The sequence below is a fragment of the Lepidochelys kempii genome, chromosome 4 (assembly GCF_965140285.1).
Source record: "Lepidochelys kempii isolate rLepKem1 chromosome 4, rLepKem1.hap1, whole genome shotgun sequence".
NCBI lineage: Eukaryota > Metazoa > Chordata > Testudines > Cheloniidae > Lepidochelys > Lepidochelys kempii.
This window is the reverse complement of record NC_136383.1, coordinates 140,536,582-140,554,035: the sequence shown is the minus strand read 5'-3', so window position 1 is coordinate 140,554,035 and position 17,454 is coordinate 140,536,582. Positions and strand designations below refer to the sequence as shown.

General features: G+C 48.1%; 1 long non-coding RNA gene and 1 other non-coding gene across 2 annotated transcripts; both read right to left on the bottom strand.

Annotated features, from left to right (window-relative positions):
* Positions 1-263: 263 nt before the first annotated feature.
* Positions 264-337, bottom strand: TRNAI-AAU (transfer RNA isoleucine (anticodon AAU)). Its single transcript has one exon. It is a non-coding gene; the product is annotated as a tRNA-Ile (tRNA).
* Positions 338-13,765: 13,428 nt separating this feature from the next.
* Positions 13,766-16,153, bottom strand: LOC140910053 (uncharacterized). Its single transcript, XR_012158408.2, has 3 exons — positions 16,082-16,153; positions 15,060-15,178; positions 13,766-14,180 (listed from the first exon to the last, which is right to left on the bottom strand). It is a non-coding gene; the product is annotated as an uncharacterized LOC140910053 (long non-coding RNA).
* Between the last annotated feature and the right edge of the window lie 1,301 nt (positions 16,154-17,454).

The following is a 17,454-nucleotide window of genomic DNA, read 5'->3' as shown; positions in this document are numbered from 1 at the left end:
GCTGGCCAGGCTTTGCCCCGGGTCCTAGTCCCTTTCAACCACCAGATCAGGGAACTAGCTGGGAGAGGGGAGGAAAGGAGGTGGCCAGAGCCACCTCCCTGCAGGCTGGCAACTTGCAGTGCCTATGCCAGATGGACCCTCCTCCCACCAGGACTCTTGCCTGCTCCCTACCAGCCGCTCAACCCATTTCCTTTTCTGGCCTCCCTGCCCAGAGCAGTCAGCTAAAGAAAGACAAGACAAGAGAACCCCCTCCACCTGTGGAATGGCCAGCATGGGGCTCGAACCCACCACCTTGGCGTTATTAGCACCATGCTCTAACCAGCTGAGCGAGCCAGCCCACAGGGAGCTAGTTTATAAGTAGCCCTTTTGGAAAGGAGCCACAGGGACATTGTGGCCTCCAGAATGAGATGTGTGGCTCAGGGCAGCTGGGGACTTGCAGGGGAATTAGCTCACATGGCAGAGTTCTAGTTTACAATACAACCAGCAATAGGAATGATGCCTGCATTCTCCAGTGGCAGGGGCATCCCCTTCTTTTTCGAAGGCACTGCCAGCCGGGGGGCACCTCCAGTGGCCCCCTCCCTTTCCCTACTTGGCCTCCCAAAAAGCCGGCCCTTGCGGGGCAGAGAAATGCTGGGCTCTGGCCCTCCTTTGCCTGGCAGTGTCAGGAGCACAGGAGACAGGCTCCAGCTTGGGGGAATTAGCTCAAATGAAAGTGTGCTCGCTTTGCAGGTGAAAGGTAGAAGGATCAATACCCGAGTGCTCCAGCCTGCTCTCTGGTAGTGAGGGATTGGCCCCTTTCTTGCTGAGCTGGCATAAGAGCGCCAGCCCTTTCCCCCTCCCTCCATGCTCCTCCGCACAAAGCCGATTGGCTAGGAGGGAGTGCCACTCACGGACAGAATGACTCCGATCCCTGGGATGCACTGAGTGAATGAGCAGACTGGAGGGAGGCGCCCGATGCCGTCAGAGCTGTAGGTCACGTAACCCAACCTGCCTCCTGTGCTCAGCCCATGATGGAAGCACACAGAGAGCTTGGCCTGAGCCAAAGCAGGGAAGAGCTGTGTGTGGCCATGTGTCTGGGGGTGTCCCACCAGGCTGAAGGGAGGGGTGTTTAGCTGTGTGCTGTGCCAGGGAGTCTGTGTAAGCCTGGTTGGGGATCCTGAGCTGGGTCTGCTCCTGTAAATTTGTTGGGTTAGCTAAAAAGTGGTTTTCTCTTAAGTGTGGTGCTTGTTCCAGGGGCTAACTCTCATCCCCCTGTCATAAATATAAAGGGAAGGGTAAACACCTTTAAATCCCTCCTGGCCAGAGGAAAAACCCTTTCACCTGTAAAGGGTTAAGAAGCTAAGATAACCTCGCTGGCACCTGACCAAAATGACCAATGAGGAGACAAGATACTTTCAAAGCTGGAGGGGGCGAGAAACAAAGTGTCTCTCTGTCTGTGGGTTGCTTTTGCTGGGGCCGGAGCAGGAATGCAGGTCAGAACTCCTGTAAAGGGCTAATAATCAATCTAGTTAGATATGTGTTAAATTCTGTTTTGTTTAAATGGCTGATAAAATAAGTTGTGCTGAATGGAATGGATATTCCTGTTTTTGTGTCTTTTTGTAACTTAAAGTTTTGCCTAGAGGGATTCTCTATGTTTTGAATCTGATTACCCTGTAAGGTATTTACCATCCTGATTTTACAGAGGTGATTCTTTTACTTTTTCTTTAATTAAAATTCTCTTTTAAGAACCTGATTGTTTTTTCATTGCCCTTAAGATCCAAGGGTTTGGGTCTGTGTTCACCTGTGCAAATTGGTGAGGATTTTTATCAAGCCTTCCCCAGGAAAGGGGGTGTAGGGCTTGGTGGGATATTTTGGGGGGGTGACGTTTCCAAGTGGGCACTTCCCCTGTTCTTTGTGGAATACTTTGGTGGTGGCAGCGTTTAACCTAAGCTGGTAAGAATAAGCTTAGGGGGTCTTTCATGCAGGTCCCCACATCTGTACCCTAGAGTTCAGAGTGGGGAAGGAACCTTGACACCCTCCAACACACTTCAGGCAGGGAGCGTTTGTCTTTGTGCCAAGGTGCGTGGCTGGGACCTGTAATGACACTACATCCCGTATTCTTCACAGTAATGTTGTTATTATTATTATTATATGATTATGACATAACCATAATGTATTTTATTCAAGATAGGCCATGTGAGTATCACTGGAAAGGTTACGATTTACTGAATATCATTATCCTATTTGTTTGCATGTATCTTTTGGGATCATAAGTTAGGAATATTGACTCTGTATCTGTATTTCCTGTAAAAAGAAAAGGAGGACTTGGGGCACCTTAGAGACTAACCAATTTCTTTGAGCATAAGCTTTCGTGAGCTACAGCTCACTTCATCCGAGGCATGCAGTGGAAAATACACGGAGGAGATTTTATATACACAGAGAACAGGAAACAATGGGTATTACCATACACACTGTAACAAGAGTGATCAGGGAAGGTGAGCTATTACCAGCAGGAGAATGGTGTGGGGCGAGGGTGGGGGGGAACCTTTTGTAGTGATAATCAAGGTGGGCCATTTCCAGCAGTTAACAGGAACGTGCGGGGGGAGGAAATAAACATGGGGAAATAGTTTTACTTTGTGTAATGACCCATCCACTCCCAGTCTCTATTCAAGCCTAAGGTAATTGTATCCAGTTTGCAAATTAATTCCAATTCAGCAGTCTCTCATTGGAGTCTGGTTTTGAAGTTTTTTTTGTTGAAGGATTAGAACTCTTTTGGCTAACTTAGAACAACGCATCCTCAGCTCTCGTCCCCTAATGCCCCTACTCTACTTGCGCTACACTGATGACATTCAAGTTGCCTGGCCCATTAGAGAGACACTTAGCTCACAACGGACTGTGGAAGACACCCGTCTGCATCTCAAGGGCTTTCCTGTAAACGTTCTACCTAAAGTATGGGTATTGGCTTCTGCTACGACTAAGTGAAGCAGGCATGGGCATGTGACTTTACAGGGACATGTGACTAGGTCACCTGGTACTGGACTCCATCTTGGGATAGACTCATAGGACTGGAAGGAAGAGACCTCGAGAGGTCTCCTTGTCCACTCCCCTCCACTCATGGCAGGACTAAGTATTACCTAGACCATCCCTGACAGGTGTTTATCCAACCTGCTCTTAAAAATCTCCAATGATGTTAGATGGGGTGGGATCTGAGTTACTACAGAAAATTCTTTCCTGGGTGTCTGGCTGGTGAATCTTGCCCATATGCTCAGGGTTTAGCTGATCGCCATATTTGGGGTCAGGAAGGAATTTTCCTCCAGGGCAGATTGGAAGAGGCCCTGGAGTTTTTTCGCCTTCCTCTGTAGCATGGGGCACAGGTCACTTGCTGGAGGATTCTCTGCTCCTAAAAAGTCTTTAAACCACGATTTGAGGACTTCAATAGCTTAGACATAGGTGAGAGGTTTTTCGCAGGAGTGGGTGGGTGAGATTCTGTGGCCTACGTTGTGCAGGAGGTCGGACTAGATAATCATAATGGTCCTTCTGCCCCTAATATCTGTGAGTCTATGGAGATTCCACAACTCCCTGGGCAATTTATTCCAGTGCTTAACGACCCTGACAGTTAGGAAGTTTTTCCTTATGGCTAACCTAAACCTCCCTTGCAGCAATTTAAGCCCATTGCTTCTTGTCCTATCCTCAGAGGTTAAGAAGAATAACTTCTCTCTCCCCGCTCCTTGTAACAACCTTTTATGTACTAGAAAACTGTTCTCATGTCCCCTCTCAGTTTTCTCTTTTCCAGAGTAAACAAACCCAATTTTTTCCATCTTCCCTCATAGGTCATGTTTTCTAGACCTTTAATCATTTTTGTTGCTCTTCTCTGGACTTTCTCCAGTTTGTCCACATCTTTCCTGAAATGTGGTGCCCAGAACGGGACACAATACTCCAGTTGAGGCCTAATCAGCGCAGAGCAGAAGAATTACTTCTCATGTCTTGGTTACAACACTCCTGCTAATACAGCCCAGAACGATGTTCGCTTTTTTTGCAACAGCGTTACACTGTTGACTCATATTTAGCTTGTGGTCCACTATGACCCCCGGATCCCTTTCAGCAGGACTGCTTCCTAGGCCGTCATTTCCCATTTTGTATGTCTGCAACTCATTGTTCCTTCCTAAGTGGAGAACTTTGCATTTGTCCCGATTGAATTTTATCCTATTTACTTCAGAGCATTTCTCCAGTTTGTCCAGATCATTTTGAATTTTAATCCTATCCTCCAAAGCACTTGCAACTCCTCCCAGCTTGGTATTGTCTGCAAACTTTATAAGTGTACTCTCTCTATGCCATCATCTAAATCATTGATGAAGATATTGAACAGAATCAGACCCAGAACTGATCCCTGCAGGACCCACTCATTATGCCCTTCCAGAATGATTGTGAACCACTGATAATGACTCTCTGGGAACAGTTTTCCAACCAGTTTTGCACCCACCTTATAGTGGCTCCATCTAGGTTGCATTTCCCTAGTTTGTTTATGAGAAGGTCATGTGGAACAGTATCAAAAGCTTTACTAAAGTCAAGATATACCACGTCTACCTCTTCCCCCCTAGCCACGAGGCTTGTTACCCTGTCAAAGAAAGCTAGCAGGTTGGTTTGACACAATTTGTTCTTGACAAATCTATGCTGACTGTTACTTATCGCCTTATTAAATTGTAGATATTTGCAAATTGATTGCTTAATTGTTTGCTCCCTTATCTTTCCGGGTACAGAAGTTAAGCTGACTGGTCTGTAATTCCCCGGGTTGTCCTTATTTCCCTTTTTATAGATGGGCACTAGATTTGCCCTTTTCCAGTCTTCTCAAAAATCTTCCATGACTTCTCAAAGATAATCGCTAATGGCTCAGATATGTCCTCAGTCAGCTCCTTGAACAGTACATTCTAGGGTGTATTTCATCGGGCCCTGGTGACTTAAAGACCTCTAATTTCTCTAAGGCATTTTTAACATGTTCTTTCTCCATTTTAGCCTCTGAGCCTACCTCATTTCCATGGACATTCACTGTATTAGACATCCCATCACCACCAACCTTCTTGATGAAAACTGAAACAAAGAAGTCATTAAGCACCTCTGCCATTTCCACATTATCTGTTATTATTCCCCCACCCGCCCGCCCACCAGCCCATTGAGTAATGGGCCTACCCTGTCCTTGGTCTTCCTCTTGCTTCCAATGTATTTGCAGAATGTTTTCTTGTTACCCTTCATGTCTCTAGCTAGTTTGATCTCATTTTGTGCATTGGCCTTTCTAATTTTGCCCCTACATACTTGTATTATTTGTTATATTCATCCTTTGAAATTTGACCAAGTTTTCTCTTTTTATAGGACTCTTTTTTGATTTTTAGATCATTGAAGATCACCTGTTTAAGTCAGAAGAAAGAACAAGGAGTACTTGTGGCACGTTAGAGACTAACAAATTTATTTGAGCATAAGCTTTCGTGGGCTAAAACCCACTTCATCGGATGCATGCAGTGGAAAATACAGTAGGAAGATATATACACAGAGAACATGAAAAAAAATGGGTGTTGCCATACCAACTCTAACAAGACTAATCAATTAAGGTGGGCTATTATCAGCAGGAGAAAAAAACTTTTGTTGTGATAATCAGGATGGCCCATTTCAAACAGTTGACAAGAAGGTATGAGTAACAGTAGGGGGAAAATTAGCCTGGGGAAATAGTTTTTAGTTTGTGTAATGACCCATCCATTCCCAGTCTTTATTCAAGCCTAATATCATGGTGTCCAGTTTGCAAATTAATTCCAGTTCTGCAGTTTCTCGTTGGAGTCTGTTTTTGAAGTTTTTTTTGTTGAAGAATTGCCACTTCTAGGTCTGTAATCGAGTGACCATAGAGATTGAAGTGTTCTCCGGCTGGTTTTTGAATGTTATAATTCTTGACGTCTGATTTGTGTCCATTTATTCTTTTGCGTAGAGACTGTCTGGTTTGGTCAATGTACATGGCAGAGGGGCATTGCTGGCACATGATGGCATATATCACATTGGTGGATGTGCAGGTGAACGAGCCTCTGATAGTGTGGCTGATGTGATTACGTCCTATGATGGTGTCCCTTGAATAGATATGTGGACAGAGTTAACAACGGGCTTTGTGGCAAGGATAGGTTCCTGGGTTAGTGTTTTTGTTGTGTGGTGTGTGGTTGCTGGTGAGTATTTGCTTCAGGTTGGGGGGCTGTCTGTAGGCAAGGACTGGCCTGTCTCCCAAGATCTGTGAGAGTGATGGGTCGTCCTTTAGGATAGGTTGTAGATCCTTGATGATGCGTTGGAGAGGTTTTAGTTGGGGGCTGGAGGTAACGGCTAGTGGCATTCTGTTACTTTCTTTGTTGGGCCTGTCCTGTAGTAGGTGACATCTGGGTACTCTTCTGGCTCTATCAATCTGTTTCTTCACTTCCGCAGGTGGGTACTGTAGTTGTAAGAACACTTGATAGAGATCCTGTAGGTATTTGTCTCTGTCTGAGGGGTTGGAGCAAGTACGGTTGTATCATAGAGCTTGGCTGTAGACAATGGATCGTTGGTGTGGTCTGGATGAAAGTTGGAGGCATGTAGGTAAGTATAGCGGTCAGTAGGTTTCCGGTATAGGGTGGTGTTTATGTGACCACCGTTTATTAGCACCGTAGTGTCCAGGAAGTGGATCTCTTGTGTGGACTGGACCAGGCTGAGGTTGAGGGTGGGATGGAAATTGTTGAAATCATGGTGGAATTCCTCAAGGGCTTCTTTTCCATGGGTCCAGATGATGAAGATGTCATCAATATAGCGCAAATAAAGTAGGGGCGTTAGGGAACGAGAGCTGAGGAAGCGTTGTTCTAAGTCAGCCATAAAAATGTTGGCATACTGTGGGGCCATGCGGGTACCCATAGCAGTGCCGCTGATCTGAAGGTATACTTTGTCCCCAAATGTAAAATAGTTATGGGTGAGGACAAAGTCACAAAGTTCAGCCACCAGGTTAGCTGTGACATTATCGGGGATAGTGTTCCTGACGGCCTGTAGTCCATCTTTGTGTGGAATGTTGGTGTAGAGGGCTTCTACATCCATAGTGGCCAGGATGGTGTTTGCTGGAAGATCACCGATGGATTGTAGTTTCCTCAGGAAGTCAGTGGTGTCTCAAAGATAGCTGGGAGTGCTGGTAGCGTAGGGCCTGAGGAGGGAGTCTACATAGCCAGACAATCCTGCTGTGAGGGTGCCAATGCCTGAGATGATGGGGCGCCCAGGATTTCCAGGTTTATAGCTTTTGGGTAGAAGATAGAATACCCCTGGTTGGGGTTCCAGGGGTGTGTCTGTGCAGACTTGTTCTTTTCAGGGATTTTCTTGAGAAAATGCTGTACTTTCTTTTGGTAACCCTGTGACGAAGTGGGACTGTTCTTAATGGTTCCTCTGAATAGTGTGGGGGGGTGCCTCAGTTTCCCCTATGCCGTTCTTAAGTCTCTAGGTGGTGGGATAAGGGTGTAGGGTCATTGCAGAGCCCTAGAGGGCAGGTGTGTGCAGGGGTCTGGACACAGAGAATGGCCAACACCCTGTTTCCTGGCAACTGATGGCCTGGGCACTTCCCCCCTGCAAGGTGAGAGCTAAAGGGCTGGAGAACAAAGGAATCCGGTGACCTCCTGGCCCGGGAAAGGGGAAAGCCCAGAAGAGGAAGGGCTGGAGGGAGTTTCAGTTTGGGGCTGGCTGGAGACATGGAGTGAAATGCAGACGTGGATGTCTGGCTCACTGCCCCCCAAAATGGACCCGGCTGAGGGGTTCTGTTCTCTGCACCTACAAGCTCTGTGTTAGACCATGTCCCTATCGTCTAATAAACCTCTGTTTTACTGGCTGGCTGAGAGTCATGTCTGACTGCGGAGTTGGGGTGCAGGACCCTCTGGCTTCCCCAGGACCCCGCCTGAGCGGACTCACTGTGGGAAGCGCACGGAGGGGCAGAGGATGCTGAATGCTCCGAGGTCAGACTCAGGAAGGTGGAAGCCGGGTGAGCTTTGTGTCCTGAAGACAGGCTGCTCACAGAGAGGAGACTTCCCCAGAGTCCTGCCTGGCTTCATGGGGAGCAGTTCCAGAGCATCGCCCAGGGACTCCGTGACAAACCCTCAGTGGGATCAGAGGGTAATGGCTTGTAGAAAGTGGTGTTGGAGAGCTGCCTAGCAGCCTCTCATTCATATTCCGACCTATTCATGATGACGACAGCACCTCCTTTGTCAGCCTTTTTGATTATGATGTGAAAGCTGTTTCTGAGGCTGTGGATGGCATTGTGTTCTGCACGGCTGAGGTTATGGGGCAAGTGATGCTGCTTTTCCACAATTTCAGCCCGTGCACGTCGGCAGAAGCACTCTATGTAGAAGTCCAGTCTGTTGTTTCAACCTTCAGGAGGAGTCCACCTAGAATCCTTCTTTTTGTAGTGTTGCTAAGAAGGTCTCTGTGGGTTAGTACGTTGTTCAGAGGTGTGTTGGAAATATTCCTTGAGTCGGAGATGTCGAAAATAGGATTCTAGGTCACCACAGAACTGTATCATGTTCGTGGGGGTGGAGGGGCAGAAGGAGAGGCCCCAAGATAGGACAGATTCTTCTGCTGGGCTAAGAGTACAGCTGGATAGATTAACAATATCATTGGGTGGGTTAAGAGAACCACTGTTGTGGCCCCTTGTGGCATGTAGGAGTTTAGATAGTGTAGTGTCCTTTTTCCTGTGTAGAGAAGCAAAGTGTGTGTTGTAAATGGCTTGTCTAGTTTTTGTAAAGTCCAGCCACGAGGAAGTTTTTGTGGAAGGTTGGGTTTTTCATGAGAGTATCCAGTTTGAGAGCTCATTCTTAATCTTTCCCTGTTTGCTGTATACATAACACAAAATAAAACTATTTCCCCATGCTTATTTCCCCTCCTCCCCCACTGTTACTCACACTTTCTTGTCAACTGTTGGAAATGGGCCATCCTAATTATCACGACAAAAGTTTTTCTTCTCCTGCTGAGAATAGCTCACCTTAGCTGATCACTCTCGTTATAGTGGGTATGGCAACACCCATTGTTTCATGTTCTCTGTGTATATATCTTCCTACTGTATTTTCCACTGCATGCATCCGATGAAGTGGGTTTTAGCCCACGAAAGCTTATGCTCAAATAAATTTGTTAGTCTCTAGGGTGCCTCAAGTACTCCTCGTTCTTTTTTCTGATTCAGACTAACATAGCTACCCCTCTGAAACCTTTTTAAGCCAGATTAGTCTCTTGCCATACTTTCTATCTTTTCTAGTTTTCACTTGTGCCCTTAATAATATCTCTTTGAAAAACTGCCAACTGTCTTCAGCTGTTTTTCCCCTTAGACTTGCTTCCCATGGGATCTTACCTACCAACTCCCTGAGTTTGCTAAAGTCTGCCTTCTTGAAATCCAGTGTCTTTATTTTGTTCTCCCTCCTACCATCCCTTAGAATCGTGAACTCTGTCATTTCATGATCATTTTCAGCCAAGCTGGCTTTCAGTTTCTCAACCAGTTCCTCCCAATTTGTCACAATCAAATCTAGAACAGCCTCTCCCCTAGTAGCTTTATCCACCTTCTGAAATAAAACATTGTCGCCAATACATGACCCACAAACAAGATTCATGTTCATTTCAGGCTCCATTCAGTTCATGGGGCGATGAAAAAGTGTTTCCAAATGGAAGGGAACAAACTAAATGGTGGGGGGGGAAAGTAGGCAGGTTAGTCCTTTCATCAGCATATTATCAATGACGATGTAGAACATAGAAGGGAACAACCAAAAACTGCATATTCACTATGCAGAGAAATATGAAGGTTTCTACCTGGGTGCAGTACAATCTAGTTTCTAGCACAGAAAGTCACTCAAAATACAACCCATTTGCAATTTAATTCCTGGCCCTTTTTGGAAACTAGCCCCTCCCATGTCCTGAAGAAAAGCTGCAGCTCTGAGCACATCCTCAAGAAACATTCCAAGGCACGCAGGAGACTCCCTCTGCTTTCAAGACACAGTCATAACAGCTTTGGAACTGGGACAGTTCTTTACCTGAGACGCAAATCCGAGCCTAAAAGAGTATAAACCCAGTTTAGTTCTCCCCCATCTAACTACCGCCTGCAGTTAGGGTTGCAACCTCTAGAAGTGTGTCATGATATTGCAACATCAAAGAACTATGGGGTTGCTTTTAATGGCCTTCGATCTATTCACCTAGTTTATGGGCAGTGTTAGAGGGCTTTCCCTCCACCCTCCCACTTCCCTGGTTCTTGTGTCACAAGCAGCAAAAGACCAGAAGTCCGAAGGGCAGACAATGTGATGTTTATTGGGGTTAATTTCCAGCAAGCATGATTCCAATTTCCTGTTTGACCCCAGTTTATATAGTAATATTCCCAGCTATACCCTAACCAGTCATTTTACTGAAATCTATCTAACCAATCCTAACATATTGTAACGTAATTCTCTAACCAATTATATCGCACTACCCTAATTAACTTACACCTAGCAAAATTAATTATACAGTAGACAGAAACAATTAGACAACCAGACAGATTAACAATAGAAAAGTGGGGGCCATAAAGATAAAACATACAGAAATGCGGGTTTCACAACCACAACCATTGAGAAGGGATTTCTCACCAGACAGGATGCTATCAAACTAAGTTTTCTTTAACCATCTTTATCTGGTGGTGATGGGCACTATCAGGATAGGATTGTATTCCTAAGAGCCCAATACCACCTTGTTTCAATGTGACTAGTTTGGAATGTGAGGAGGTGACCGGTCGCTTCCCAGCTTATGGCTGCCTCTGCTGCTTAGCCAGAGATCTTAGCCTAAGAATAAGGCCTCAGACTATCCGAGGGAGAGAAGGCCCATACATGGGCAGACTGTGATTTTGATTATTTGTTTTAGACCTCTATAACTAGCTAAGTGATAAAAATACACCTAAGTTCTTAAAGCAGAGGTGGGCAAACTACGGCCCATGAGTTCTTTTAAGACAGCCTGTGAGCTCCTGCTGGGGAGCAAGGTTTGGGGCTTGCCACACTCCCAAGCTACATCTGTGGCACTGGGTCAGGGGCCACACCGTGTGGCTCCCAGAAGTCATGGCATGGCCCCGCTCTGGCTCCTATGTGCTCCAATGGCCCCCTCGTGCGCTGCAATGGGAGCTGCAGGGGTGGTGCCTGCGGATGAGGCAGCGTGCAGAGCCGCCTGGCCACACCTCCGCATATGAGCTGGAGAAGAGACATGCCACTGCTTCCGGGAGACCCTTGAGGTAAGCGCCTCTCGAAGCCTGCACACCTGAGCCTCTCCCCACGCCCCAACCCCCTGCCTCAGCCTTGATCCCGCTCCCGCTCTCCAAACCCCTCAATCCCAACTAGGAGCACCCTCCTGCACCCCAAACCTCTCATCCCCAGAACTTGAACCCCTTCTCACACCCCTGCCTCAGCCCTGATCCCCCTCCCACCCTCCAAACCCCTCAGTCCCAGCCCAGAGCACCCTCCAAACCCTAAACCTCCAAACTCCTCATCCCAAGCCCTACCCCAGAGCCCACACCCCCAACCAGAGCCCTTACCCTCTCCCACACCCCAACCCCAATTTTGCGAGCATTTATGGCCCACCACACAATTTCTATTCCCAGATGTGGCCCTCAGGCCAAAAAGTTTGCCCAACTCTGTCTTAAAGTATAGGCCTTTACAGGCAGGCCTGCATATCTATATTCTAGAAGGCAGACTCTGTATATCTGGTATGGGGGTCAACCCAGTTTAAAATTAGTTTTTTTTCCTTTCAAAGGTGTCTGAAATGGGCAATTCTTCATTTCTTTATTGGGCAGTTTTTGGTACCTGTGCTGTCTACATCACTTGCTGTCATAAATATAAAGGGAAGGGTAAACCCCTTTCAAATCCCTCCTGGCCAGGGGAAAGCTCCTCTCACCTGTAAAGGGTTAAGAAGCTAAAGGTAACCTCGCTGGCACCTGACCAAAATGACCAATGAGGAGACAAGATACTTTCAAAAGCTGGGAGGAGGGAGAGAAACAAAGGGTCTGTGTCTGTCTATATGCTGGTCTTTACCGGGGATAGACCAGGAATGGAGTCTTAGAACTTTTAGTAAGTAATCTAGCTAGGTATGTGTTAGATTATGATTTCTTTAAATGGCTGAGAAAAGAATTGTGCTGAATAGAATAACTATTTCTGTCTGTGTATCTTTTTTGTAACTTAAGGTTTTGCCTAGAGGAGTTCTCTGTTTTTGAAGCTAATTACCCTGTAAGATATCTAACATCCTGATTGTACAGGGGGGATTTCTTTATTTCTATTTACTTCTATTTTTTATTAAGTCTTCTTGTAAAAAAACTGAATGCTTTTTCATTGTTCTCAGATCCAAGGGTTTGGGTCTGTGGTCACCTATGCAAATTGGTGAGGCTTTTTATCCAACATTTCCCAGGAAAGGGGGGGTGCAAGTGTTGGGAGGATTGTTCATTGTTCTTAAGATCCAAGGGTCTGGGTCTATAGTCACCTAGGCAAATTGGTGAGGCTTTTTACCAAACCTTCCCCAGGAAGTGGGGTGCAAGGTTTTGGGAAGTATTTTGGGGGGAAGGACGCGTCCAAACAGCTCTTCCCCAGTAACCAGTATTAGTTTGGTGGTGGTAGCGGCCAGTCCAAGGATAACGGGTGGAATATTTTGTACCTTGGGGAAGTTTTGACCTAAGCTGGTAAAGATAAGCTTAGGAGGTTTTTCATGCAGGTCCCCACATCTGTACCCTAGAGTTCAGAGTGGGGGAGGAACCTTGACACTTGCTGTTCTGTTTTCCTTTCATATGGACACAATAGCAAAAATGTGTGAGTACTTTAAAGAACTCTGACTCCAGGTCTGTCATCTCAGAGCTTAGTTAATGCTTAATATTGAGAAGCAATTAACCATTGGGACAACTTACTGAGGAATGTGGTGGATTCTCCATCTCTTGATGTCTTTAAATCAAGATTGGATGGCTTTTTAGAATTCATGCTGTATCTCAACCACAAGCTATGGGCTCGATGCATGGGTAACTGGGTGACCGTCTCTGGCCGGTGTTATACAGGAGGACAGACTAGATGATCACAGTGATTCTAGCCTTGGGATCTACGTAAAACACATTACCAAGAGCAGGGCGACTAACCCAGGGCCAGGCTACTTTGAGCAAGTGGTAACTGACTCGAGCATTTCACATCTAGGTCAACAACTTAAATCCAGACTCTGGACTGGTAACTATAAACATCAACTGGCAGCACTGTGTGCATGGGGGTGGGGGGTGACTGAAAAGCATATGCTAACTGCTGTATTCTTAATAAATGCAGCATGCTGCCTTCTCCCCTGTAAAAGATCTCCTGTGCTTTTTTAAGCATAACATTTTTGGTGGAGAATGTGGGCAGTTAAGTGCCAATAGAAACCCCTTATGTTCTTTTAGTGAATTTGACTAAATTGCTCATAGTCAAATGACTTAAATCAGATTGTCTCTTTGCCTGGCTTATTTACAGATATTCCTTTGGAAGGGGCCCATTTTTCCTTCATAATGGGTGCAAAGAAACCAAGAATTCATGGCACAGCAGCGTAGGGATTGGAGAATTCGAACAGCTCTTGAAACCAATCTCCCAGTTGAGAATGAATTTATCTCCTCGATGGCCCAAACATGTTTGGCGACATACCTTCCTTACCATACACAATTGGGCATTTTAAATGTGTATATAGATGGTTCTGACATCATCATGACATCTGATCAAAAGGTGCAAAAATTAGAAATTCAAGTCAAGCAAATAATTATTTATTGGCTGATTCTGAAACAATAACTCTATGATCCAAGGACTTTATTTTGTGACAGACCTGGAAACAGACAAATTACAGAGCCATGCATACTGAGAGGCATAAGGGCAGCTGTCTCTGATACAGTCAGAAATATCACACCAAGACAAATCATCCCTGCAATGCACATGCCAAGCGGCCCCCGCCAGTGCACAGGGCTCCTCATCAGCAGGTGGCTAGAAAACATGCTCCATAGCTTGAAAATAAAGGTGCTTTCTGAGGTGCTGGGACCTGCATGTCACAGCCCAGCCTGTCCATGGGCCTGCTTACAAATCCACCTAGAAAGCAGAGTGCAGTTGGCATCATTCCACCTTGGGCGGATCTCCACACAGTCTTCTCTGCCTCCTGTCCCCTGATGCCAGTTGTCTGGCTGATTCTCCTCCCAGAACCTACAGATCAGAGTGTTAATGTCTCAGTGGAGAACCACAGCCAATTCCTGAGCTCAGTTCTGCTCTGTGGACTCTGTTGTTGGCAGGGGACCACGACACCCGGAAATGACGCGGTGACCCCTCAGAGTTCTCCACAGCACTCGTGGCCATGGTAACGAAGGGATTCTGAGGACAAGGGGTAGCAACTGCCCTGCGCCTGATGGGCCAGCAAAGAGCCAAAGTCAGTTTGTGACTCCAAATGCTGAGCAGCAGCAGCTCAGATCTCAGTGCCCAGAACCAAAGCACGTGGCCCAGCACGTCCCAGGATCACCCCGAGGTGGGAACGCAGGAACGGAGAGAGAGGGCAGCATGGGTCATTCATTAACTTCTCCATGGCCCTGGGTTATGGGACTCGTCCACAGCCCACTGAGGTCATTGCACCGACTGCAGCTGGCTCCGGCCAGGCCCCCGGGCCCTACAGCCTCCCCGTCCCCAGCCGGAGAGAGGGGAGAGCGCAGAGCAATCCCAAGGAGAGCACTGAACCCTGCCACCGGACTGACCTGGCTGTACTGAGTTGACTTGGGGCCAGATCCTCAGCTGGTGTAAATGGATGTGGTTCATTCAAGTCAATGCCGAGTTACCCCAGGTGAGGCTCTGGCCCTTGCTCAGTGGGCACAGAACACACACTCCGTCTTTAGGCTCCTGCTCTAAGCAAAGGGGCATTAGTAGAAATTCCTGAGAGGATTAATTGCTGTTGGGTGACAGCGCCCAGGGGCCTCCCTCAGGATCGGGCCCACTGTGCCGGGTGCTGCATAGACGCAAGGGGCCGTACAGACGCTGCCTGAAAGAGCTGGTGACCAAACGTGTAATAAATAATCACGTATCTCCAGCTTTACTCACCCCCTGCTTGCATCTGCTCTGAATTCTGTGCCATCCACCCAGCGCGAGCTGCCTTCTGTCCCCCGGTCAGTGAGTCCAATCCAGTGACTTTCTCCCTTGCTCTCGCTGGAGAGAAACTCCTGCACGACACAGTTTGCAGCGTGTCCAGGTCAGTCAAGAGAGGCTGCAGGATGCAGCCACAGCTGCCTGGGCTGAGCAGATTTTGGGCGAGAGGAAAGGGCGTCCGGTGGTGTGAACAGGGCACTGGGCAGCGGGAGACATGGTGTCCAGCCCCAAACGCTGACAGTGACTAGCTGGGAGACCCCGAGGGAGTCCTGGAGCAGCTCTGTGTCTGTGTCTGCATCTGTATCCGAATGGGGCTAACAACAGCGACCCGTCTCAGAACGCTCCCCACCACGGCCGCCTCAGAGCTGGGTGCGGCAGTTACTGACGGGCACCTCAGAGTTCACATCGGCCCCCTGCCCTTGGAGGCAGCAAAGCTAGGAGCAGAGAACTGGGTGCAAAGTCTGGCCCTGCAGGAGGGTGGGATTTTCCTCCTCAGAAAGTGCCCCAGAGGCCTGGGGTGAGGGCTACCGTGGGCACGTGGGGAGAGAGGATTTTCTGAGAGGCGCATGGCCCCTTGCTCACAAGCCTTCCAGATACAGGCTTCTAGATTGTCCAGCAGGAGCTCAGGACTGGGGAGAGGGATCAAAGCGAGTCCTCACTGGAAAAGTCATTGGGGTTGCAGAAAATGCTACATTGGAAGTAGGGAAAATCAGAAATGAGCCTGACCCCAAATCCCCCTCTCCCGGCACCCCAGACTATGGGAAGTCCAGATCCTGGCACTGTTCCTCTGCCCATCTCTGCTTTTAAACTGATGGGTGAATCCCCTGAGTCAGGTTCCAAGGCTTGGCATCCTCTCCGATGGTTTGCCACAAGGCATGTTGCAGATTTGCTACCTCAGCTGCCACCTTCCACCTCCTTCTGGTATGAAACAAGGCACTGACCCATTATCCAAGCCCCTAGGAGGTTCCCTCACTCACCTGTTCCGCCTGGGAGGAGACAGAGGTCAGGTGCGAGTCCTGAGACACACAGAACCGCTCGGCCTCGTCCCACGGCTTTTTTTCTTGTGAAAAGTAATAGAAGTTCCCACCATAAAACCTCCAGCCTCTGGAGAGCTTTGTCAGCACATAACCTAGGAGCAGAGACTGAGGTGAGAAACCTGGGCTAAAGTCACAGGGACACACGCAGGGAGCTCAGGGATTCTAGTGCTGCATTCCCCTTCAACTGCCCCAAGCTCAGGGAACTTCTGAATCCTGATTCTCCAGCACCACAGTGGATAACTTTCATGGCCCTAGGAAGGATCCCAAAGAGTACTGCAGAAAGCAGACACCACGGGGTGCAGCTGCATCTGGGGTGGACTATGGGCACTGGTCCCAGTGCAGAGCAGCAGGGCTGTAATGGGAAAGGGGAGATTCATTGTTCAGCTGAGCTGGCAGGGGGAATTCAGGAGGGGGAATGTAGCTGCCCAAGGTGGAACACCCCCTGGTTCTGAATCAACAATTTTCAGTGATTGTAAGTGGTGAAGGTCTGGGGTCTTTCGCACTTGGGCACCTCCCCCCACACCCTGCAGGGGGCGCTGGCTTGGTGAAAGTAACGCCCCATACACTGAAATGCCAGCATCACTTTTCGCCTGTGACCGGACAGGTTCGGAGCATCTAAGAAGGGCTGGTAGCTGGGTGCTCCCGTTAGGCTAACGAGGCCCAGGGCATAAGTGAACTGCACCCTGATCACCACGGTGTGGGCACAGGTGATGTTTAATGAACGAGAACTCGGTGCTGGTGGAAGGCGCTGCGCTCACAGCCTTGGAGCTGAAATGCTCCGTTCATCCTCAGCACCAGGAGAGACGGCACCAGCCGGCTCTGCAGCTAGTGCTTACTGCAGCGACCTTGCCCTGCTGCTTGCGCTGCGCTGACGTTGTCCAGACGGGTCTGGATTTCTCCATACGCTGCACTGACGTGGCCCAGCTGGTCTCTCAGCATCCGGACTCCTGCCAGTGCTTCATCCAGGAGCTGCAGACCTAGCAGAAAGTCACAGCCACGTCAGTGGAGATGCAGAACTCCTGATTACCAGCACATGCAGTAGAGCAGCACCTGCAGGCCCCTGTGTGCCAGGCGCTGTACAGACAGGAGGGGACAGTCCCTGCTCTCAACAGCTCACAGTCAAAGTAGACTCTAGGTGGGAGAAATAAAATAAAGGATGATTTTCCTGCTGGGAAACTGAGGTGCAGGGAGGCGGGCCCAGGATCACACAGGAAGTTTGCAGCAGAGCGGGGAATTGAACCCAGCTCTCCTGAACTCTAGCCCTGTACCCCCAATCTACCCAGCCTCCTCCTCCCCATTCGCTCCTGCCTTGT